This window comes from Canis lupus, chromosome 4 (genome assembly GCF_011100685.1).
Source record: "Canis lupus familiaris isolate Mischka breed German Shepherd chromosome 4, alternate assembly UU_Cfam_GSD_1.0, whole genome shotgun sequence".
Taxonomy (NCBI): domain Eukaryota; kingdom Metazoa; phylum Chordata; class Mammalia; order Carnivora; family Canidae; genus Canis; species Canis lupus.
In genome coordinates this window covers 27,111,339-27,137,830 of record NC_049225.1, presented here as the reverse complement: position 1 = coordinate 27,137,830, position 26,492 = coordinate 27,111,339, and the positions used below count along the sequence as shown (strand labels likewise).

The window sequence follows — 26,492 nt, the reverse complement described above, 5'->3', positions numbered from 1 at the left end:
AACAAATTCCGTAGCTACTATGATCTCCACGCAGGATAACTATCAACACCATGAACAATTACCAAGTCTGTGATATTGCACAAATAAATAACACTTACCATTATCTCCAGCATGATCATATTTATGAAACAGTGACGAAGGGCAGCAGTAACAATTTTTATTGTCCCATATAGCTCCTATTTTCTAATTAAACAAAAGGTTATTTCTACTGTTAACATAGCCATTTTTCTACATTGGGTCTTACATAATACTTTTTGCCAAGCTTGACGGAATATAAGAAATGATGTTCTGTGGCGGTTTTGTTTTGTTTGTTCTTATTGGTTGTTCTGTTGCTTTTAATTTTTGCATACTGGGTTTCTACTTAGAAAGCTCTGTTGGTTCATAATCAAAGCAAGAGGGCATTGTGTGGAGAATTCATAAATAAACTTTGGCAATTTTTCCTAAAACATGATGAAGCAAGCACTTGGTCCTACCCTTTAGATTCAATCCAAGGGCAATGGTCTGTATTATTAAAGATATAGGTCAAGCCAGCTTGCGCTTCTCTGTCCTGTGGGATGTTTTAGAAGCTGCTGTCACATTACCGAGATCTGTTCTGTGGCTCCTAATTATTCCTCTTGGCAGCTTTGGATTTCAAGCGATTCCTTTCACATGTATGTAAAAATTTATAAGCTGTTTCATATAACAGCATGAGTTATTTCCTTGTTGTTCATAATTGCAGAAGATGCCGATGAGAAAAATGCACTAATTTCATTGACAAGGATAATGGCAACTTAATAAAATTTGCATTATGTCTTCTGCAAACCTCAATAATACTTCATATCAACATGTGAAATTGTAGTTTTATATCAATATAACTCTGAGGGTGGAGGGAGGAGAGGAAGTGAACAGGAAGGGGAAAAGCATAACTGAGCACAAGGTCATCTTTCTCTTGAACACCTTAATCAAGAAGTTGGGGGGGGGGGCAGGCGCATGGAGAGGCATGGATTTCCTCCTCATCTTCAAATTTTAATTTGGTCCAGAAACAGGTATTAAGTTGCCACTATGTACAGAGGGACAGGAGAAAAGCAGTCAGGGTTTACTGAGCATCTAGTATGTACTTGGCACACCGACATGGGCCATTTTATTCAATTCCCAAAACAATTCTGTGGTGTCAATGATTAGACTTGCAATGGTCTCACTGAGGAAACCGGTTGCCTGATTCTAATCAAGGAATTCCATTCTGATGTCATAGTCCCAAGTCAGCCTGACTCAAGGACCTTACTTACCTTGCACCATATCCAGAGGAGTTACCTTTACTTATAAAAGGTAAGTCAGCAACTGCACTAGCAGGAGCAGAAAACACAAATGCTCCAAACAAAATCACCTAAGGGCTGAAGGATGGAAGAGATTTCGTCAGTTCTAGGAGAAAGGCAGAGAACCTGAAACAGCATTTCTAAAGGTATTAACATCACTACTCGACAGATGAGAAAACAAAGACTGGAAGAAGCAAAGTGCCTTTCCCAAGAACTGATGACTCGCCCATGGTAGAACACAGCTCTCCTGCCTGCTTGCCTGCCAAGATCAATGATAATATAATATCCTGATTTTAAAATGCCTTCTCAGTGAAGAGCTCTTGCCCTGTTCCTTTGTAACAACAGCGTGAGTTAAAATTCTACGCCATCAACCCTATACAAGTAGCTATATGACTTTTCTAGATTTCAAAATAAAACAAGGCTCTGCCTCTATAGGTGGTACCCCACATATGATGATCACAGATCTTATAACCCATTTTTTAATGTTAAAAATATACAAGTCTTTAAATACCACCAATCAAAAATGGTCATACATTCAATTTCTCATGATCACACTTGTTTGTTTCATTTGTTCTCAATTCTGCAACTAAATAACTGCCTCTGTATGAGGAAGAGATTTTAATAGATGTTTCATACCTAATATGCTATGATCCCTCCTCCTGGTTTTTGAATGGATTTCTTTGAGGATTGAGTTGGGAGTGAGTAGAGATGAGGAGTATAATTTCCTTTATATAGATGTAAAGCAGAAAGCTGAGTAAATTGACCCATTTTATCTGACTCCTAATCCTACAAAGCTTGAGTCCCAGGGCTCTATTTCTTTGTACTATGGAGCTAGATGTCTTTCTATAGAATGAGCTTGTTCATCCCCACAACCAGCCAAAGGGTAGCTCTTACTAGTGCTTTAGAATAAGGAATACCAGGTTGCAGAAAGATTAGAGGAATTATTCCAACTCTCCATCTCATCTTGGCCTCCAGACAACAGTCCTGATGAGAGGAATTGGGAAGCTATTCTCAGGAAGTGACTGTCTACAGGGATGGTTCCCACCAGAGGAAGGGATAGTTCAAAGATGTTATAACTGACCGTTGTACAAGCACACCAAGCAAGAAAAAGGAGTTCAGATCCCACATATATCTTCTTCCCAATGTTTAGCTGTAGTACAAGGGGCTTCTAGATAAAACTCTTTGAGAGACAAACAGAAGGCATTTAAGGGCTACGATTACTTGATTACTTATAAGATGTGATAGATGGGAGTACCTAGATGAACTAACATGGTATATAGTACAGGAATGAATACATTATTAAATCTATTCTCTAGGGCCTCTTGAGGTCCAAGTGATTTTTTAAGGTTGTATCAGCCATGTAAACTGCAAGACTCCTGAGAGACCCAAATACCTCAGAACATATGGACACACATAATGTATGTGACACATATGGTACACATGCTCATAAAAGGCTCTTCCCTCCCCTCTCCTTCAACAGCAGATGTTCTGCTGTATATATAGGAAGAACATCTATCTGGAACATTCTAAGTCCTACTGCCTAACTCTATGGCAATTTGGATTTGGCTCTTAACTCATTGATTAGAAAACAAAAGGAAGGCTGCAATCAGTTGTGCACCCTCCACATTTTTGCAGCGATAGAAAAACCAAGTATACTATGGACATAGGGTCCCTTCCCAGAGGGTTTATGGTGTAGTTGGATAAGCTGATGCCAAAAGCAACTAGATAGCAATGAAATGGCAATAAGAAGAGATGACTCGTTGGACCCTCCATCATAGAACAATTTGTTAAAGCCTGTGAGAAAATGAGTAAAAAAGGAAAGAATCCTAGAAAGTAAGGCTTTCAGGCACAGCTCAAGTTGCTTCCTCTCCCAGATGTGTCCTTGATGACATTTGTTTCATCCTTCAAGATCCAATTTAAGCATCATCTCCTCTTTGGCTTCCTTGGGCCTCCAAGGGTTGCATGGCACTTGGTTGATGCCTGTGTTAAAATACTTGGTGGTGGTGAATTGAGTTCTTGGCAGACTGTGAGAGTCTCTGAGTCAGACTCCATTTATTTTCTCATTTCTGTAATTTAGGCACCAGTACTGGGCCTGACACACAGAAAACACTTAACACAGGTTGAGTTAATAAGCAAAGGACAAGGGGAGAGGATGGCTGCCATTTCAGATTATTTCTGTCTTCCTCTCCCGTGCTGCTTGGAATAGTTGACAATCTCCCACCATGTTAGGCTAAAGCGACAGGAGATTTCTCCAGCACACAGCTGGTACCAGCTCCTTCCCGATGCTGCTAACTGGTTGGGGGTGGGGGAAGAGATGTTAGCATGATGTTTTACTCAGCAGGCAGAGTGCCGAGGCGCATTTTTAATGATTTACCAGTTCTACTTGACTGAGCCTGCACCCTGTAAGTGGATCATATGATCAGCGATCACAAGTTAAACTGCTTTTGTTGCTCGCAAGGCATGCATGGTGGGCTGGCTGCAGGCACCAGCGACTCGCACGCAGCTGTGTGTAAGACAAGAAGAGGTTACGTACAACAGGCAGTTAATGGCTCATACCAGCAAGCCCTCGACTTCAGTCGGCACATGCGGCTGAATTTTAAAAAGGTAAATGACCTTGCAGCTGGGATCTTTAACTATGTGCTTTTACCTATTTGTACCTGGATAAGTAAACATTTGCAGCACGCCAAAAGGCCCTGAAAGCACTATTGTAGCCATAGGCTAATCCCTTTCTCTCTGGATGAAAGACTCCAAAACAAACCGGGGGGAAAAATCATTTTCTGCCTCAAGTAGCACAAAGGTAAAGGGGGGCAATGGTGATAATGACTTCCATTTGTTATAACTTTCAGGAGTCACCAAGGCTCCAGTCCTAACCAGCTGCCCATAGTTAGGATTCTCCTTTCCAGGAAGAATGACAGAAACAACAGGCCCCAGACAGAAAGAAAGATTCTAGTCAGAGCCAGACAGAACCGCTTCCTACTTGCCAGTGAATCTGACACAAGAAGGTGGAACCATCATTTCCATGCCTGTTCTACCTTCCACAAGGGTCTCCTCTCAACTGCTGTCACTCGAGGCCAAAAGAGCAGGCTCCTCTTTGTTCTCTGCTGCTTCAACTGCAAATCTACAGATGAGTATTCATGTCCTGGAGCCTAGGACTCCTGCCACAAATTTCCTGCATCCCGCTCTGAGTTAGCTAAGAACCAACATTTAACTCCTTCTTTTAAGAGGCCCTTCAGATTCCTCCAAATGCAACCGGGCCGCCAGAGCTATGTCTGAAATACGGGCTAACCACCCCAAATGGTTTCCAAAGAACAGAATATTTGTGATTTACAATCTGAGCGGGAACCTCAGTAATGCTGTTATTTTAAGAACTCGTCAATCGGTTGAGATTAAGATAACATTTATTGCAACATAAACTGAGATTGCCATGAGAACAGGCAGGAGGTATCTGTGGAACACTGAAGACATTTCACAGGCTATGAATCAATGGAGGGCAGTTCACTGGAGTGATAAGAGCTCTGGGCTGAAAGCGGAGAGCCCTGGGCTCATCAGTAGGTTGCCCCTCACCAGCTGCTGGGCTCTCAGCACATCACTCCATTCCTTTGCACCTGAGACTGCCACCCCTCCTCTGACAACTCTCCTGGAGTTCCTACTATGTGCCAGTGACTATAGTAGGCACTGGAAATAAGCATATTGGGTAAATGGTGTCTAGCTATCATTCATGTATGCATATGTAAATGAATTAATAAGAAAACCTGCACTCTGATGCTAGCCACCATCTGTTGAACCAAAATAATCTTTAAATGACCAGAAATATTTTCTTCCCTGTGATTCAGTTAATACAGGTCAGCCTAATAAGGTTGGTTTATATCCATGAGAGAAAACAGCACTCCTTGGTCCAATATACAGTTTTAATAAACTTTATTAAATTTCCATTGATCCATATGCAAAAATAATTTGTTTACAATTTGAACTCAGCCTACTAAATGGTGCCTAACTCAATAAGGGAAGAGGCTGAGAAACAACAGCTGTATGGCTATTAACACATTACGCCATTAAAAACATTAAACAGTTGGGTTTAGTGAAGGAGTCAAAGTTAACCCCTTGAATATCTCTAAACTGGAGACCAATTTGACAAAACACTTTGCAGCAAAGGAAAACCAGAGACTCAGAAAGGCATCCCTTGACCTTCTGAAGAAATCTGCAAGAGTAGAACCAGAACTGACTACTGATTTTGCTGCACAGTCTTCTAGGGACTTCCACCAGTGTGCCAGCTAAGCCTCATGCAGAGATGACAAGGGGGTGGTAGGGTTTAGAAGGATGTCTTAATAATAAGTAAGCTAGCTTGTTCAACATGCTCATATGAATTTCTGTGATGCCTTACACTTTTGGCACTTAAATAAACTGGTTTCAACCTTGGGTTAACGAGGTGAGAGTCAAGTACAATCTTTTTTAGCCAGTTGTTTCTATTTTGTGGTCACAGACGAAATCCAATCAGTAAGTCACTAACAAGTATTCATTGAGTACCAAGTAAGGCAAAGTCCCTAATCCCAAGTTGAATACTGTGGAGATAGGGAGATAAAATTAAGAGCCATGAAAAACTTAGAACAGTTAAGCAAACACTCTATAGTACAATTCAGAAGATGCATAGAGTCCTAAAGAAAAGTGATGAGTGAAGCTTCAGAGAGGAGGTTAGGAAGGAGATAGGACTGTACTTTGCTTTGAAAGTCAAGTGCAGGAAGATTAAGGGTGAAGAGAGCATCTGAAGGTGGGGACTGAGAATAACAGGGAGGTGGGGCATAGACAGCTGAAGCAAAGGAAGCAGGGTGAGAGGGAACAAGGGCAACCCTAGTCCTTTCAGCATCTTGATTATAACAGCTTTAGGGGGGCAATGGAAGAACTGGAGCTGACCAGTGCAAAGCTATCCCACTGCTGTGAAAGGAGAGCAGAGGTCATGCCCAGGGACAGAGAAGTGGGAGAAAGCTCAACTCTTAGAAACCCAAACTGAACTTTGCTTGGTGCTCAAGTTAGTGACCATGGGATTTCTCAAAAAAGGAAGTCTGTGTGACAACTTGAATACAAACAAGGAGATGATTGGAAATACATGGGCAAAACTTGTCACCCTCAGCACAATGAGGAACTTGAGTCAGAAGCCTCCTTGCCCCCTGAAAGGTTGACCTGTCCAGTTTCCCACAAGGTCGCAGAGGTCTCTTTGACCCCACCTTGCTAAAATGGTCCTCCAGCTCTTCCAGTGCAGTCGGCATTCACTTCTGAGCAAAGCAGTACATTGTTCTGTATCATAAGATCTCTTAATAAAATGTCCTTTTTCCATTGTGACAATGGAAATGGGACAATGTCCCTCCCTGTACCATTATCCCACAGGCCCTACATCTGTCCTCAGAGAAAACTTATGATGCTGCTTCAACTGTTGGAAAGAAGATGCCGTCACCTTCATCTTGTCTATTCTAGGCCAAGTATTTACATAACACTCAACAGCCTGGTCCCTCTCCATTAGTTTTCCTGTTTTTCTTAAAACATGAAACCCTGCACCAAACGTAGTCCTCTGGATGATGTGTGCACTGTGCAAATCTCAAGAAGACATTATACCCAATTTGGTAATACTTTTCTAAGCTATCTCCAATGGTGATGCACATCAAATCACATCACATATAAAATATTCCAAGGCTTTTGATGTGAAACACTGCCAGCCAAGACCACTCAAGCACATACTTCTATAATTGATTTTTTAAATATAAAGCTAAACTTCAAATTTACAATTCTATTAAATTTTTCTGGTAGGTGTAAGGCAGTGTCTTAGCTTGTTGAGAACACTTCGAACTATGATCTAAAGCTCCTGGTATGTCTTGACCTCCCTAATGTATTTTAAAAGTTAATAAGCAAGGCCCCTTTCTATCACCTTACAAATTATTGATAAAAATGTTTACCAGGACAGGGACAAGGACAAATTCAAGTCTGAAGCTAAGATACAAGGATAAAGCCTAAGGTTTAGGAAAGGAGATAAGGCATGTCACAAATTCTTTGGGAAGGGTGAAGATAGATACCAAGGGGTGACTTCACTAGTTTAAAGATAAATACTTAGATGAGCAATGCTACCTTTTCTCCCTCTGAGAGCTGTATGTACAAGGTCAGGAGCAATTAGCAAACTGAAGAATTTCTAGCGTGAACTCTCTCAACTTAATCAAGAAATTTAAAAAGACAAACTGAGGACTTTCCAAAATAGCCTATCTCTCTTGGAAAGATGAACACGAAAGCAACCTATACACAAAGAAACAGTTTTCTGTGTTTTTCATGTTTTCACCTTGGTCACTGGCCCAAAAACCTAATACTAAAATTAGAAAATGAGTTTTTCCCAAAGAGATTGCTACAGGGATTTATGAGCAAACTTCTACACAAAAGTAACACCAAAATGCCCATGCTTATCACTCTCCTACTACTGAGGTGGTATTTACTGTAGAAGTTCAAAAAGGTATTATTAAGAACAAGATCCAGAATGACCCCCAAGCGTAGCACTCTGGCGGAAGAATGGCTGCCATGACCAATAAAACAGAGCATGAGTGTTAGCTGCTTAATTATAAATGAGCGACATGAGGCCAAATACTATGATGTTACACAAAGCAGACAGCATATAGATTAAAGGGTCCAGGTTCTAACTCAGAGATAAATGTGAGGGATAGATGGTCACTTCAACATTTTCCACACCCCAGTTGGAATCCTATATCTAAGAGATATAATAACATGGGAACTTAACAATGTTTGCAAAAATCATAGGTGACCCTGTCACTTATGGCCATTGGATCATTGATTTGGATCATCACCCTCACACTTGAACCTGAACCAAACCACATACGTGGTGAATTTAAGGAGTCTTATAAAAGCTAAATTATATGCCAAATCACTTATAATCACCTATATGACACCACAAAGGAGAAACTTATGAGTAAGAGTCTGAAATGACATCAATACAAAACATGAGACCCGATTTATATAATTCTTCACCTTTTTTGTAAGTGTTTCAACAAAACTACCTTTATTGGTCAACTTACCAATCCCACAAGCAACAGCAGGTGAGCGTTTTGCTCTTTTAAAAGACTCGGGGCTAGAGACATATGAAAATATTCACCTCAAAATACGTGGTGATAGAGGCACCTGGGTGGCTCGGTCAGTTAAGCATCTAACTCTTTATTTTGACTGAGGTCATGATCTCAGGGTACTGAGATCAAGCTCCAGGAGGAGCTCTGTGCTCAGTGGGGAGTCTGCTTGACAATTCACTCTTTCTCTTTCCCTCTGCCCTTCCCCCCCCCCAGTAAATAAATAAATCTTTAAAAAAAGGATACACAGTGATAAAAACACAACCTGTTTTCCTTTTGCAAATCTGCAAGCACAGCAGATTTTTTATTTCCAACATTTTATTTTTTTTTTATTTTTATTTTTTTATTTTTTTTTTTTTTTTTTTTTTTTTTTTTATTTCCAACATTTTAGAGTGGACTTTTGTTTGATGAGGCAGCCTAACCATGTTTAGCAAAATCTGGGCCAGCATGATACTGTGTTGGGACAGAGACTATGGAACTTGTCTATATTAACTGTGCAATGATGAATCCACAAGTCGATTGTCACACAGGGCTTTCTGATGTCAGTCAAAGCCAGAATGTGTGAGAAGCATCAGCCGAATCTAACCTACAGTAAGGAACAACAAAAGTGCATGCATTAGGAGTCATAAAGTAACATCATGGGCACTTGTCACCAGGAATGCCATTAGTTGATAAAAATGGAAGTAGAGCCTATCATTACTTCATCAGTCTACTCAATCTTCATTGAAAACAAACAGATTTGCCATTACATTCCCAGCTACAACATGAACAAGGACACTGCACATCCAGCTACATTTCAAGCAAATGACCCATTATAAGGCAACAATTTGACCTGAAGCCACTCTGCCAAGACCCCTGGGACTGGAAGCATTATGGGGGAAAAAAGCAGATAGGATCTTGAAAATCTGGGTTCCAGGCTCTGCCCTCCCACCTCTCCAGCCTTGCAAACTTGGTGAAGCAAGTCATCTTAGGGTTCTGAGCCCTCTTTTTCTCCTTAGCAAAACAATGGTTATAAATATCCCCCTTAGCCCCTTCAGTGATTGCTATGAAAATTAAGTGGGACACTGCACTTGAGGGCTGTATATGTGTTGTACAAACAAGAGAAACTAAAATGCAACCTTATCTCTGTGACTGTTTAATGCAGGCTGCTGGGCAACCTTGTGTTGACCTCTCCTGGCCTGTGCCAGATAATTTAGTGCCACTATCGTCATTAGTAAACATCTACTGGGGGCCTGCTATGGGCTTAATTACACATTGGCTTGTATGGTTCACTGACATTCTCATGTGTGTACTTCTGTCTTCTTTACACAATTGTATGCTCATTCACAGGCAAGAACCTATATACAGGCAGGTATGTATCTGAATATATACCTTAGGCCCAGTAAAACAAGAGTATATAATAAACTCCTAATAAAAAGGTAACTTGTACATCTTAGAAACCAAAGATAGAGAAGTAGAAAGGTGGTAAAATAAATAGAAATAGAGAAATAAAATGAGACTCTTCCTTGTGGGAAACTAAGATTTTTTTTTTTAAGGGATGGGCACAATAGCAGCATTTCTCTCTGTAATCTCATATAGAAGGATGTTTAAATAAAAAAAAATACCTACCAAGGGTCTTAATCAAGCTATTCCACTTAAGAGCATTAATGCTAAGTATGCAAACGTTCACCTGACTGATCATTAAGGTATCAAGAACTAATTTTCCTCCTTTTAAGAGCTTATATGTCACATCCCACCCCTTGGGCCTTCCAGAAATGCATTTAAATGCCTAACTGGGAGAAAGAAAAAGCATTCCAGACAGCCAGGTGTTAGTGATTCAGCCATTAAAACTTCAGTTATAAAATATCCCCCACAATTGTAAAACATTTCAGTCATTAGAAGATCATAAATAGATTAAGATGACATTTTAAATTATTATGACACCATGTGTATAAAATGTACATTGTTCATCACAATATCCCAGATGACTGTGACTCTGATTACCTGAAGTTAAAGATAAAGTGCATGTGTTATTTACTTTGAGACCGAAAAGCAAAAGACAGGGAGGTAGGAAGGTAGAAAAAGCAGATAACCAAGTAGAATCTGTGAAGGCCACATCCTTCCTGAGGCAGAGACAGACTTTTGGTTCATTTTACAAGAACACTCATTTGATGCATTTTGAGCAAAAAAATAAATCCTTGTTTCATATTTAGAGGATCAGGGTAGAATATAAAAGAAAGTAACCCCAAAATCCATAATTCTGAAACCATCACCTAAACTGTCATGGCACCTGCTCTTCTTTGAGCTAAATGAAAGGTTACAATTAAAGTTCAATATTACCTTATATCTAAAACTAGAAAAGTAGCTCATGACTATGACCATGTTGCACATACCCACAGCTACCTCTCAAAGTCAACTCATCTCTGTATTTGCTCTACATACTAAATGTGCAAAGCATGTCTCCTCCTTGAAGATATAGCTCCCCCTTTTTAGGGTGTGGCAGCTTGCTATAAAGAAGGAAAATCCACCAACCACTATATGATCATTTCATGCAGAAGGCAAGGAAATAAAAATTTTACAATTACTTATGAAATCGTCATAAAATCAATAATATAAATATTTTAGTCTTGCTTGCAAACCCATGCCTTTCAATCAAGTCTTAACCAAGGGAATGAATTCCTCTTAGGATTTAAGTATTTTGGAAATCTATACTAGCTGACTCACATGAAGGATTAGACCCATTAACAAGATTGTAACAGGTAATCATCAAGCTTAGAAGTAATTCAGGACACCCTATAGTTATATATGTGCTTCTGCTATGTTCATTGGTAACTCCTTCTGCCAAGTAGGTGGGGTAGATGTATGTGGATATGGACCTAGGCATATTATTAACAATGGATACAGTTTAATATTGTCCTAAGAATTTTTTAAATCTTATTAAGCTGAGAAAAGTGAAAATGACAAGGCATCAGAAAACCCGGTGTAAATTCAAAATTCTTCAAAATTCTTCTCTCAGAATGAATCAGTGAAATTTCCCCCATTCCTTTCTAGATTATCCTGTTCTTTAGAATAATTGTTCTCAAAGAGTATTCAAAACCCAAAACATGAGATCAATAATGTGAACCCATCAGATTCTCCAAAAGGACTATGTTAATGAATGCAATTAAAGGTCCATTCATGCGCAGTCTGGGTGACTCAGTGGTTTGGCGCCTGCCTTCAGCCCAGGCCCAGGGCATGATCCTGGAGTCCCGGGATCGAGTCCCGTGTCAGGCTCCCTGCTTGGAGCCTGCTTCTCCCTCTGCCTGTGTCTCTGCCTCTCTCTTTTTCTGTGTCTCTCATGAATAAATAAATAAAATCTTCAAAAAAAAGAAAAGGTCCATTCATTAGGACAATTATTCACCTATTCCATGTCCTCGGTCATGGCACACTTTTGAAAAATAACCACCAGATATTTGGTGGATTAAAGGAATTAGAAGACATCAGGTCCAACACTTTCTGAAAACTGGACTGAATCTACCCAAATACCTTCTGTAATAAGGAGATAAGACACTGCAGTCTATTAGGGAAGAAGTTGAAACCTACCTCCTTATAACACCATGAAGAGTAAGGCAAATGCTCCATTTCCACAGAGCCCTTTACATGTTTTCATTATTACAAACATTAAAGAGGAGGTGTTGAAAAAAGAGGAAAAGAAATACTTTGCAAATAGTAATAAAAGAAAGTGATCTCACATTCTCCAAGGCCACTTCTGCCACTCTGATGATTTGGCAGGTATGGCTAAGGCCATCACAAAAAGACTGACTAGTCTTCTGTCTGCATATATTAAGGCTTGGGAATGGAAAATAATTTAGTAAAGTCCATGTCCAGCTTTTGTTTATTTTCTCCAAATTACCCCTTTACTGAGAAGGGCTGCAGAAACATCCACTTCTGCTCTACAGAGACTGAGTTCCCCCCATTGTGGGAAAGGATCCCATGATGATCTTGAGGTTATGTAAGTCTTTCCACCATTATACCTTGTTCCTTTAGCTTGGACAAACCATTAGTAAATAATTCATTCTCAATAATTGAACACACCCTTGCTGGATGTCCATCTTATTAAATATCTTTTATGTTTGAGTCAATAAGTGCCTCCTTGTTGGAGAAAAATCTATGATTATAAGAGAGCCTAATGGGCAGAAAACATGGCTTCATTTGATTTTCATGGAGGATGGCCCATCATCATGTTTCCTGATTGACTATGGCGCTATACATCTCGAGTGATTTTTTTTTCAAGAATGTCTTTCTATTACACAAGGGAGTATACCTTTATTCAAAACTGAGTTTCCCTGGTAAGAGCCAGAGTATCTTCTTATGTTGTAGTAACATGAGTTGATTGGGGGAGGGTGGCAAATCTGGTCATAGAATTTTAAAAATTTCTAAAGAGTTCTACTCAAATGAATGGACCAGAAATTACACCAAGAGGTTGAACTCTTTGAACCTGTCTTGATTCAGAGCTTATTTTCTGGTGTTTTTCCTTTTTCTAATACAAAACTAATCCTAAACCATTAATTCCACCACAACAAGGAAATTCAAATGGAATTAAAGTCCATATAGAACTGGCAGGCCTAGTTGTGGCTAGGGTTCCTCCAGAGGAGATTTGTTTATTTGCTGATCTTATTATAGAGCTCAGAGGGCAGAATTTTAGTGTTAGCAAGGACTTTTTCCTTCCTTGGAAATGAATTAACAATGGTGTCACCAGAGAATGTTTACGAACACAATGCTAAAAAGCAGACCAAACAAAACACATTTTATTTTCTGCTTACTAAGAATGCATTACCTTTCCTAACAGGAGCAGGCTGGCACAATTTTATTTTAATAAATATTTTCACTGTTATTGTTAAATGCTCCTCATTTCAGAAGATACCAAAGAATTGCAGGATCTCTGTCCTTAAATTGCTGAACATCTTAGATTAAGATAACTGAATCTATAATGCCTGGCACAGTACACCGGATTACATAAGGAGAACATCTAACTAGGTTCTCAAAGAATTCAGAACTGAGTCTTTGTGGAATCCAGAGAATCTAGTGGCTGAGCAAGAGTTCCTATGAAGATGGAATTTGGTCTAACCCTTGAAAAAAGGGATGAGTTTGGACAGAGATCAGAGAGACAAAACTAAAATCACAGGAATGAAGTCTAAATCCACCTGTGTGCTGGGGGTTCCTACTGCTGAAGCAGCTACTTTGGAGTAAGACTGGGTGGCTGAAGGCTAGAAGCTCTTTGGTTGGTCTCACCCTTCACTGTGCTCATTCCACCCTTACTATGGTCTCTTAGCAGAGCTGCCACGAAACTTAATACACTAGTGTCTATTACAATGAGGTTTGAAAACTACTGCCAATGCTCTCATTTAAAAACTGTGGGAGGGACGCCTGGGTGGCTCAGATGGTTAAGTGTCTGCCTTTGGCTCAGGTCATGATCTCTGGGTCCTGGGATTGAGCCCCATTTTGGGCTCCTTGTTCAGTGGGGAGTCTGCTTCTCCCTCCCTTCCCCACCCCTTGCTTGTGCTCTCTCTCTCGTTCACTCTCTCTCAAATGAATAAATTGAAAAAAAAAAAACTTTAAAAAATGTGGGAAAGAATGTGGAAAAACTGAGGCCCAAAGACAAGAAATTCCCCAAATCACTGGGCTGGTTAATGATCAGGGGAGAGTTAGAATCCAATCATCCAAATTCCAGCCCACTGTGCCTTCTCCTGCCCCACACAGCCCTTTACTGCTCAGATTGACAAATTAGGGATCTTAAAATGATATGATGTGTGTCTGATAAAAAATCACCAGTAGGGAAGTCTTCGTCGTCTTTTTCACCTTCCTTACTGTATCAAATATTGATGTTTATAAAATGATGGAAGAACTAGTATCAGGAAATGTATGCTATGGCAACTCTTTGAATGAGGGCCAGCAAGAGAATAAAAAGCTTAGGGTGACCTACTGCACATCCACATTGCTTCCACAATTAACTCCAACAGACTTTGTCTGGGATGAAATGATTTAGTCTCAATGCAAGGTCAGTCCCACATATCCAGAATAAAGATTGCCGAATATGCTTATTTGAGCTGAATTACATTTGGTAGTTTAATAATATGAATTTACTGCCTTTTCAAGAGGGACTCTAGCACTGGGGAGAACTTTAAAATGTATCACACTTAAAACATAAAATTAAATTCAATTAACTTTTATTGGGAGGCTAATACACTAGTACCCTAGAGGGAGAAACGAAGCTCTCAGCCTTCCTGAGATTTTCAAACCATGTCCCTGGAATCCAGGCCAAAGATACTGGCCTGGCTCACCCCCTCATAAAGAGCTTCATGGGTGAGTTTAACATCTGTACTCAGTGGACAGGACCATGACTATAAGTCTCCAGCTAAGAGACTCTCAGAGGCATAAAACCTGGAATTATAAACAGGCAGAAAATACTACCTAACTATCAAATAAAAGACAAAAGCCAACACAGGGATGGAAGCGCAAGAAGATCCCAGAGACTCTATGCTCTTCGTTAAACTTTCCTATCTTTGTGCTATCAGGATAAAGGTTCACCTATTGTTTTCAATATATTTGGCATAACTAATGATTCACAATGACTTTTTGAGATTCTTTTTAAAAAAATTTTTTTTAAGATTTTATTTATTCATGAGAGACACAGAGAGAGAGACAGAGGGAGAAGCAGGTTCCATGCAGGGAGCAAGACATGGGACTCAATCCCAGGACTCCAGGATCACACCCTGGGTGGAAGACAGTGCTAAACCGCTGAGCCACCCAGGCTGCCCAAGATTCTTAAGCCAAGATTGTCCCTATTGCTCCCTTTAACACAGAGATACAGTCAGAGTATAGACACAATAATTCTTCCCTTGTGACTGCATAAAGAGCATCATCACTATGACATCAGCAGGTTGGACTGTGGAAGAAACTGGATTCTGAACAGACTGAACACCTGTATGCTGGAGATAGCATGAAGTCATCTCCTTTACCCACTGAATACGTATTTGTAGTACCTACCACATGCCAGGTACTGTGCTAGACACTGAGGATTCACGGGTAAATAAAACAAATGGTCACTGCCCTTGTAGTACACAAAGAAGAGAAGAAGAATACTGAAACCAAGAAGGACACGCCCCAAACAAACAAAGAAAACTCAACATCTCCTTAAAGTCAGGGTTAAATTCTCTATAGAGCTGGTTGGAATCTGTCCAAGACTGTATTCATCTCCTGTGGCTGCTGTGACAAATTAGCCCACACTTAGTAGCTTTAACAACACGAGTTTATTGTCTCATACTTACGGAGGTCAGAAGGCTGACCTGAGTTCTACTACCGGGTAAAACTGTCAGCAAGGTGGGTTCCTTCTAGAGACTTTAAGGAGACAATCCAGTTCTTTGCCTGTTTTAGCTTCTCATGGCTGCCTTGTCTACGAGCTGTCTCCTTGTCCTGTGTCCCCGTCCTCCATCTTCAAAAAGCTTCACTCCAATCTCTGCTTCCTCATCACACCACTTCCACCTCTGACTCTGACATCCATCTCATAAGGACCACTGTGGTTACATCAGACCCACACCTACAATCCAGGGTAATCCCCTTCTGACAAGATCCATAAATGAATCACATCTGCAAAGTCCCTTTTGCTGTGTAAGGTAACATTCACAGGTTCTGGGGACAAGGACATGGTCACACCTGGATGATCATTTTGCAGCCAACCACGGAGATCAACTATAATACCTTAAACTGTAGGCACCTGGAAGGAAATAGAAATAACCTGAGCTCTTGGGAATATGACCGGCGAGCATAACAGTGGTATTTTCTCCTTAATAATATTCATATTCCTGGGACACCTGAGTGGCTCAGTCAGTTAAGTGTCTGCCTTCGGCTCAGGTCATGATCCTGGAGTCCTGAGATGGAGCCCCGTGTCGGGCTCCCTGCTCAGCAGGAAACTTGCTTCTCCCTCCCCCTCTGGGCCTCCCCCTGCTCATGCTCACTCTCTCAAATAAATAAATTTAAGAAATAATATTATTCATATTCCCTACCATAAAGCAGTGAAAACCAGTGGTTACGAACATAGGGTCCAGGGTGAAAAACACTTAAGTTTTCAGAACAGTTCAACTCAACACCTCGATACATATGGTCAAATGAACCTCACCCTCACTTTCCCTATTCCCAAAAGAGGGAGCCCAATAGTACTCACTTCGCAGGTTTGTGATGATGATGAGAGGATGTTACCTATGAAGCACTTGCTGTGGCATGCACGGAGCATTCCATGAAAGTTATTACTGTGTTGTTATTACTTATTAAATCACAGGCCACCCGGCCTGGACTTGAACCTGTGGCTGGATATTTTGGAGGACTATATCAGTGCAGATAAGTGGAATTCTCAGAAAGCTCTTTCCCTACTTGTCTTGCCAGCTTTTGTTTTATATACCTTATCTGCTTTCCAGCTGGGAGTACTCTCCCCCCACTTCCCTCTGACCTCCAGCAGTGTATCTACCACCCATTTAAGACTCACATTATGCCTTGCCATTTCTGGTTTGTTATTTTATCGGTAAGCATCATATGTAGATCACAAACTGTTTGAGGGCAGAAATGTAAAAGCAGGGACTGCGATCCTCATGCTTAGCTCTGAGATGCATCCACAGTAGATAATCAATAAAATGGTTAAATAAATTAATGACAGAGTTTATTCTTCCCTGATCTGCAGGGGAAACACAATTCCACATTTCACATTAAAGGGGAGCCAGCTGTAGGCCCCTGCGGTATTCTGTAACCATGAAGCCAAGCTTCCTAAACCAGTTTAATGCTCACCCCCCTTTTAGCATTATAGAGTCATAGTTGCCCCGTATCTCAGCACAAGGAAGGCCCCTCTTGCTCCATCTATATATGAAGAAGTTCAAGTATCAGCTGCACACCAACAGAAAACAGGAGGGAGACTTCTCTTTGGACAAAGAATTGAACAAAGAGCATGCACCAGTCAAAGCCAGTTTGAACCAGTCTGTGCTGTTCCGCAATCCTCCCGGGCCTCTCTCCCAAGCTGGCACAGAGACAAGGAGAGCATCATGGACTCCAATCTTTGGCCTTCTAACCAGGAAAGGACTTGTGAAGGTGAATGGTTTGCAGACGAAGGGGATATAAAAGAGACAAAACCAGGATAAAAATTAAATAAAAAGTAGCTGTCTTAAACTGTAATTGCAGTCCTCTGCTGAGCACGCTTGCAGATATATAAATGTGATTTACCATCAGCTTGCAACTACAAATCAGGTCTTGAGAAACACTTGTGCTATGAAATTGTTTAATCTCATCAAGCTCTGCTTTCACAGCAAGCCATAAATCACAAAGTCTTTGTTATCATAGACCTCCACCAGCGCCTCTCTGGCAGGCTATGGATCGTGGGTATATATAATCTTGACTGCACAAACACTGGGGTCGGCGCAGGCTGAAATACTTTCATAATAGCCACTGTGCAGCTGGTGGAACACAAGCCTATGATGGATATCTCATTTCCTACAGTCGGCATCTATTTCGAGCAAATTATTACCACATAAATTTCTTGTCAACAGAAACGGCCAATTAATTAAGTTAAAAATTTACTTGTGATCACATCTACAAACCAAATAGAACTGCAAGGCAATTTTCCAGTTACTGAATATACTGCAGGTCAGTTTAATGAATAATTTTTAACTTTGTCATAAACTCAAAGACAGGCTAATATCTCCAGAAACCTGAATGGAGACCAGCTGCCGACAGATTTACACAAAATATATTTATGTGGAATTTGATTGCTGACATCTGGGGACAGAAATAAACTTTCTATAATTATAGAGGCATCTTTGCCATATATATGAATTTCTTTCACCAAAAAATGCAAATCTGTCCCCAGGAAGTGTATTTACATTTTCAGATAGGGCTGCAATGGGGTGGATGGCTCTTGGAAAAACCATTGCATTAAATTCCTAGGCTGGTGATGGGTTCTTTATCATGGGAAAAGACAATAACAAGCAAAGACCTGTTTATCACTGTCCCCCAACTTCCACCCAAAAAATCAGGATGCTTTCTCTCTTTGAGGATGTAAGCTACTGAGCACATGTCCCATAGTAAAGGTAGCAGCAGGATTTAAAGCTCTGTCAGGTGGAGCAGATTGACACAGCTTCCTCTTAGGGTTTTATGCATATAAAACAGATCTACATGGAAATGAGGCCAGCAGAGGGCCTTTCATAATTCCTGCTCTAACCCAAACTCTGAGCTAAAGAAAATCCATGAGTGTGGGTCATTCTCCAGGTGTGTATAAAGGATATGGATTTGAGGAACACATGCGATATGACTGCTAACAGTGATTCAGTCAACCAGCCACCCATTGGATATAGGACTATAGACATAGTCTATCCCATTATCTAACCCAATGCAAAGGACCATTCAAGGTCCCTCCAATTACGGCCCCAGTCTATCTAAGATTTTCACTGCTCCCTATTCCCAACCTATTGTTGCTTAACAGTCAAGCTAGACCATTTGGTGTTACTACAACATTCCCTTCACTTTTGTACTTCTATAACTTCACTCTTGCAAAGACTATTTAAGATATTTGCCAAATATTTCCATGTACCAAATTAACATCTAAAATGATCGACATGGCTCTTCTATAGCCTAGAGACCTTTGCTCTCCAACAATACATTTGCTCCTACACAAAACTTGAGAGCAAATCATTCTATCCTGGATAGGATGAGCTGTAGTGAGTTCCCAGGCCCTGAAGTGTTCAAGAAGACATTAGACAACCACTTGGTGGAGATGTTGTAATGGGGATCCCATGTGTATGTGGTGAGTTGGACATAGTAGCCGTTAAGGCTTCCTAGCACTGGGCCTCAAGTCTTTGATGGTTACCTTGTGCCTTTGTCAATAAGCTTCTTGAAGGCAGGGATCATCTCCCTCATATTCAAAGTTTCCCCAATATTTTAAGGAGAAGGGGGAAAAAGTAGATTCTCTTTTTTAAAAAAAGTTCTTATGGATGATTTCATGGAATTTTTTTTTTCCTACTTGCTACCTTCAATTCTAGGTGGTATTCAACACACTACTGCACCATTATCATCGATATGAAAAACACTAATTGTGACCTATTATGTTAGCTGCTTTATTTTATTTTTTTAGTTGCTTTATTTTAATTCTGAGAATTCCAGGATGTAGAATACTTCTGTTCCAGATCAATTTAAATCAAGGAAAACAAGTGACACAATGAGCATCTAGTACACCCTAAATAAATAGGGCTAAATGAATGAATGGTCACTGTACAAAATACAAAATAAGACCAAAAATAGATGTTAAATGCATGGAATGGATAATTTCCAATGTTAGAGGGAACACTGCAAAAAGTTTTGAAAGTTTCAGAATTGGAAGTTTACACAGAGGTAACCCGACATGATTGTGCATTCCATTACTGTGGAAATCAAACCCTCCACTACCAAGGGGAAATGGCTTGCCCAAGGTCCCCAAACTAGAAGGTAGCCAAAAAAGGAATGATACCCAGCTGTCCTAAATATCTGTCCATCATTCTTTCTAGTACAACCCAGACCATAATCCATTGTACACCAGAATCACTGTTTTTTTTTTTTTTTTCTAGTTAATTCCATGTGCCTTGAATCAAATTATAGCATCCCTTGCCTGGCTCACACCTTGGCTCCCTTTATCTCTAGATTCTCTGACAAGAGAACATGTTTCAAAATATCCCCCTTGACAATGATCTTAACTGGGGGACATTGCCTAAACATTCGATATTGCCAATAATCTACTCTGGATCTCCCACAGACGAAAGTATCTCTACACCACATACACACCCTTAAATAAGAGTTAAATGCACAAATTGGCCAATTTCAAATCTTGGATCAATCATCTACTAGTTATGTGGTCTTGGGCTTGTTACTTAACTTCCCAGTGTCTCAGTTTCCTTGCTTATAAGTAGATCTAAAGTAGTACCAATCTCATAGTGTTGTTATGAGCATTAAATTAGATAACACATGTAGCACTTTTAAAACAATGTCCATAAGAAGTACTTAATTTTTTAATCCTTAGCTTGTATTAACTTCTGGCATAGTAAATCTCATATTCTTACTTGAAGCTATATAAGCTTTGCATCTTTTCAAGTGTCCTACATTTATCTTGCAGATGCTTCATGGAAGTTTCATTATTAACAATAAACAATGATGAGAAGAAAACAAGTGATGGTAATAGATAGCATTCTTTGCCCATATTCTGTTGTAGAGCTGGCTGTAAACACTTTACATTCATTATCAATACCCTGGGAGGCAAATACTCTTATTCTCTCCAAATTACAGATGTGACCTACAAAGGTTAAGTAACTTATCCAAGGTCATCCAGGTATAATTGGTCAAACTCTTGGTTCATGCTCTTGCAATTTATGGTTACCGTATTTGGTCATCAAATCCTTACCACTAAACTCCCATTTATAATACTATTGATATTGCTCACACCCTCCTTTGCCCTCCATTTTTCTAGAACAGTTTTAATCATTATTCCTATCCTCAAGGACCTTACAGCTAAAACAAGGAAACAGATAAATGCATACAAAAGCACATCCAAATAAAAAATCCAAACTTGTTCCAACCTATCCAGTTCCATCATACCTACTTCTCTCCACTTGGTCATAATAGTTTTTGAGAGCATATATAACCATAGCACCAAATCACTCCTTAAATATTTCAGGAAAAACAAAAGAATATTCTAGGGAAATTCAATTAGTTTGTGAGTTCAAACTTAGAACACATAGCACTGATTTTTAGGAGTGGGGGGCAGGCAGGCCAGGGGAGTCTCCGTAATAGAGTTTTTGTGAAATTAGAGCCGGGATTTCTGTAAAAGATAGTGTTTTATCACAGAAACAATGGATAGAAAATCAGAGAATTACCTATATGATGTCTGAATGCTATTAACAAAGGCAGGTAATAGTCTATGGTGAGTCACCGCTGACTATCATTATTTTGTTGAGGATCACTGCTGCCAGTGTCAAGGTCAGGATAAGACAGTGGAACAAAGCGCTAGTGAAGAAAGCTCATTCCCAATCCGACCTGCTGACCATTAGTGGTACAGGTGACGATGATTATATCACGGTCTTCTATGTGTAGAACACTTCGTAGTTTATAAAGCACTTTCACAGTCATTATCTCATCGTGTTTTTAAAGAATTTCCTGTGGAAGATTTAGTAATGAACCAAACCTACAGAGGAAAACTTCACTTTCAGGAGCACATTTCCACAGTTTAAGAAAAGATACCTATTTCAAGTTGAATAACCCACATGAGAACAGATAAACACAGGACATGATGATTTATTAATTATGCATCTCAGATACTATCCTGAGGAAACAAATTAATACACAGGTCTCCACATTCAAAGAGCCCTCGGGCTAGATGAGGGAAGAACGCACATACATTGGAAAGATCACATTTACTACTACACATGGTACCAATGTGAGGCACAGTAATTGTTGCTGAATTCCAGACGAGCCAAAATGATTTCTAGGTGGAACCCTGAAGAAAATCCATCACAGAGGATGGAGGATTTGAGCTGGGCCTTCAAGAATCCTTAGAATTTGGAAAGTCGGGAGGAAAACAGTGAGGTTACATAGATGGTTAGCATACATACAAGCCTATGCATATTAGTATTCATGCTTTAAAAAAATTCTTGAATTTCTTAAATGAATTTGTGCTATAGAATCTCCTCCCCATATACACAGTAAAATTTTTAAAAACCAGTAAAAAACATCAAAACACATAAAGGGAAACTGAAGCCATGGATATAAGTCAACACAGTAAGATTCAGAAACTGGAATTTCATGAAAGAGACAGAGATGCTTCAGCAGAGGCACACACAACTCACTTCCACACAACGCTCTTGGTCACCACTATTTATACAGGGAAATCCACAAAATCCTATTCATTCTCATGAATGCTTTCAAGTCTAAAGAGAAGCAAACTTCATACAAGCATTCTTATCTCCTCTTTCTAAGTAATGAATTAAATAACTACTAAGAAAAACAAGTGAAATGCATAAGTCTAACAAGTGAGCAGACTCTCAGGGGTGTGTGAGGATTACAAGTCAGCACGCTGAATTGGAGAAGTGATCCAACTCCAAACGTAAACCTTAATGGAGGACATTTCACAGAATGTCAGGTAAGAGAATTGAGGCTGAGTTCTGACATAGGTCACACTACCCCTCAGCAGACCTAGTCTCCTCCGGAGCCATTTCTCAAGCAATAAAACATGGAATCCTTCTCAGACTGATCTCTGAGGGCAAAATAAAAAAACAAAAACTTTAACAACAACAAAAAAATTGGTTTTGGTAAAATGGAAAGATAATTAAGAAGCCGTCCATTGCAGGGCTGCCTGGGTGGCTCAGTCAGTTAAGCATCCAACTCTTGATTACAGCTAGATCATGATCTCAGGTTGATGAGATTGAGTCCCAAGTTGGACTCTGAGCTGAGTGTGGAACCTGCTTAAGATTCTCTCCCTCTCCCTGTCTCCCACCTTCCCCCAAACTCATGTGTACACACACTTTCTCACTGTCTCTAAAAGAAGAAGAAGAAGAAGAAAAAGAAGGAGGAGGAGGAGGAAGCCATCCACTGCATATTCTCAGGGTCACTCAAACATTATCAGAAGGAAAAGAAATAGCATGGCAAACATGCAGGTCTGCTGGAAAGTAATAACAACAAAACCAGGAAAGGGAAGACAGAAACATATCATGCAAAAGACAAAGAACCCAACATCTCAAGGACCAGGAAAAATATCATAATACTTCTAAGCTATAAAACAATTTAATGAGAACAAGACTTTAATAAAAGAGGGGCTCAACTGAATGCAATTCAACTGAATGACCATTTTGCCCACTATACCCTACTTCTCTCACTGATTACAAGTAAAAACTCTGCACAAAATACTTGATGATCCTAAGAAGTAAACAAAAGCAGGTACATTATGGAGAAGCTACTAGCCAACAAGTGAGTTCCTAGTTTTATTTCTCTTTTTTTTCTTGTGACTGTTCCCAACTGCAGGCCCCAATCACAGAGCCATGTGAAAGAGCAGCAATGTGGGAAACTAAATCTCTGCTTCCTAGTTCTACCTTCAATCTCTGAGCTAAAAATGTGAGAAAGGGGGTCCTTAAGAATTGGAAGGAGTAAAGGGAATTCCAAGGTGCAGAGAGTGGAGAAGGATATCTTCCAATTCTGTATACAAACCCAAGTTTCTGGCTCACCTCTGAGTTCTGCACATGAAGGACATATCCAAAGCATTTTAGTAAGGCTCTGAGAACTTAACAAATATTGTATGTAAACACCACCCATGTTCCATACTAGCTCCTCAGTGGTCCGTCCACAAAATGGATCATAGAGGATGGCAAAGGCCTCGGCAAGTGATCTGAGATTAGAACCCACACAAGACAGAGCAGAATCTGTGCTCTGAAAGTAGTGAGGCTGATGCCCTTCTAAAACCAAGAAAAATCGACATTGTTCTTAGGATTTTAACATAGCTCAATGTCAAAGAAATATAATGTTCAAAATGTCCAAGATACAATCCAAAAGTTAGTAAGTATACAAAGAAATAGGAAAATGTGTCCAATAATGAAGGGAAAAGACAATCAGTAGATATCAACTCAAGATGACCTAGTTGCTAGAATTACCAAATAACTACTTCAAAGCAGCTTTTAAAAACATGCCTCATGAAGTAAAGTTAAATACGACTGGAATAATGGAAAAGTCATTCTCAAGAGAAAAACAGAAAAGGTAGAAAATTCAGAAATTTTAGAACTGGGAAATGCACTTTGTGAAATAAAACACTCACTGGCTGGTATCAACAGCAGAATGGAGATAATGGAGGAAAATGCAGAAAACTTGAAGATAAATTAAAATAAATGATCCAAGCTGAAAAACAGAAAAAAATGGAAACAAAACAAAACAGCACAGAATCTCAAGAACCTATGGGACAATATCAAAAGGTCTAACATATGTACCATTAGAATAACATATATAAGGAAAAAAAGAGATTGTGCAGGAAACATACTTGAAAAAAATGTGCAAAAACTTACCAAATTTAGTGAAAATAAAGTTTAACATATTCAAGAATCTTGGCCAACCCCCAGAAAGATAAACTCAAAAATAATTTTTGAATGAATTGAAAAAGAAAACCTAAGGAAATAAAACCGTATCATTAAGAACTAAAAAGCAATTTGGAAAGATGAAGGAATAGAAGGGCTACACTAAAAATCAAATTATTGATAGAAAAACAAAAGATTGAGATGATCACAGTAAATGCACATGAAAAAAGACAAATTAAAGGTCTTAGCTAATACTCATAGAAAATAAAGATGCTATTTGTATTCTTACAAAAAAAGGAAAAAACATATTCAAATATATTCTACAAAAAGTCCCTAAAATGAAAAAAAAAATCTGTAGATCAAGAGAGCTTACCAGGTGTCATGAAAATAATACATAAAATGGTCCACAGTAGCTTCATTAAGAATCTTAAAGGAGGGCAGCCCAGGTGGCCTAGCGGTTTAGTGTTGCTTTCAGCCCAGGGCATGATCCTGGAGACCCAGGATCAAGTCCCGCATCAGGCTCCCTGCATGGAGCCTGCTTCTCCCTCTGCCTGTGTCTCTGCCTCTCTCTCTCTCTCTCTCTCTCTCTCTCCCTCTGTGTGTGTGTGTGTGTCTCATGGATAAATAAATAAAATCTTAAAAAAAAGATCTTAAAGGAGCTACTGAAATTCAAGGGAACAAGCCTGTATAGACATCCAGGTAGAAGAATCACCTACAAGGAAGAAAAGTCAGGCCAGCTGCATACTCATCCAGAATCACATTTAATGCCAGGGGGAAAAAAAATGAAGAAATATGTATGAACTTATTTTTTTTTATTTTTATTTTTTATTTTTTTATTTTTATTTTTTTTACTTATTTTTTAAAAACAACGTACATCCTAAAAATATTATACCCAACTCATATGTCATTCAAACATAACAGAAACACAGAACTTAAAGAATCCAGAAGTTGTATGCCCTTTACGAAAAAGAAAATAAACTGAGAAGAAAATCCAACCAATCAGAGTTTAAATAAAAATTTAGGAATAAAAAAAAATCTGATAATGAGTCCTGAGTTCACTTAAATATAGAATCAATATTAAACAAATATGGAAAGCACTGTGACAAAGGTTAATACAATTGTCATTGACAATATAAAGATAACTAACAAAAATCAGAAGATATGGGGAGTGATAGGAGAATCTGTAATCTTCATCCTTCATGGTAGATAGTGATCTTGTCTAAAATTGACACATATGGTTAAAGAAATAATGACTGCTCCAATTTCAAAACATGCATACTCTCTTTTCCTCCCAGTAGCATACTTGTGAATCCTATTTTATGAAGGCAGGAGTGTTCCACTGTTTCCTCTTTCTTTCTGTACATAGCAAAGCTGCTCTCACAAGGATAAAATCTGTTCTAACTAAACAAGAACCATGGTGCTACATTCTAGCTAAACAAGATAACCATCTGGAAAGAAAACTTGGAATATACAAAGTTTTCTACCTGTTTTTGCAAAGACATGCAGGCATGCATGCAATATCCACCTCTCATGTGTGGTTCTGCATTACCTATTCCCAAGAAGTGGTTGTACTCCTATAGACCTGGTCGCTTCTATAATATCCCAACTGGCTTTCAAATGAATATATACAGATTGTGTGCCAGACCCATTATAGCCAGATGATCTAATTTGATGTTAGAAATGGCATTTCTCAACTCATTTATTTAATTCTTCCAATTTATATGCAATAAGTTTAGATAGGATTAACTAAAAAGAGGAAATATGTGCAACTATATTTCTCTTCCTGGCGTGCTTTAAGATTTTCATAAAAGACTCATATAATGACTTATTCTAACACCTAAAACTTGTGATTTTGAAATAGTTTATGATACACTATGAATGACTCAAATACCATTAAGACAGTAGATTTGGAATATCAAATGACAGTGATAAAAGTCTTCAAATGTTCAGCAATGTATATCTTGCTTTATCTGAAAAAAAGTTCATAGAAATCCATAAAATATAAAAATATCTGAAGATAATAA

The 26,492-nt window shown here is 39.2% G+C and overlaps 1 protein-coding gene and 1 long non-coding RNA gene across 3 annotated transcripts in view; one reads left to right on the top strand and one right to left on the bottom strand.

The window, feature by feature from the left end:
* The window catches only part of LRMDA (leucine rich melanocyte differentiation associated), a 1,014,859-nt gene that overhangs the window by 222,059 nt on the left and 766,308 nt on the right, over positions 1 to 26,492 (bottom strand). The gene's annotated exons all lie outside the window — the stretch shown is intronic.
* Positions 1,233 to 8,489, top strand: LOC111095500. The gene is made up of 3 exons (XR_005357998.1): positions 1,233 to 1,305; positions 3,751 to 3,896; positions 6,672 to 8,489. It is a non-coding gene; the product is annotated as an uncharacterized LOC111095500 (long non-coding RNA).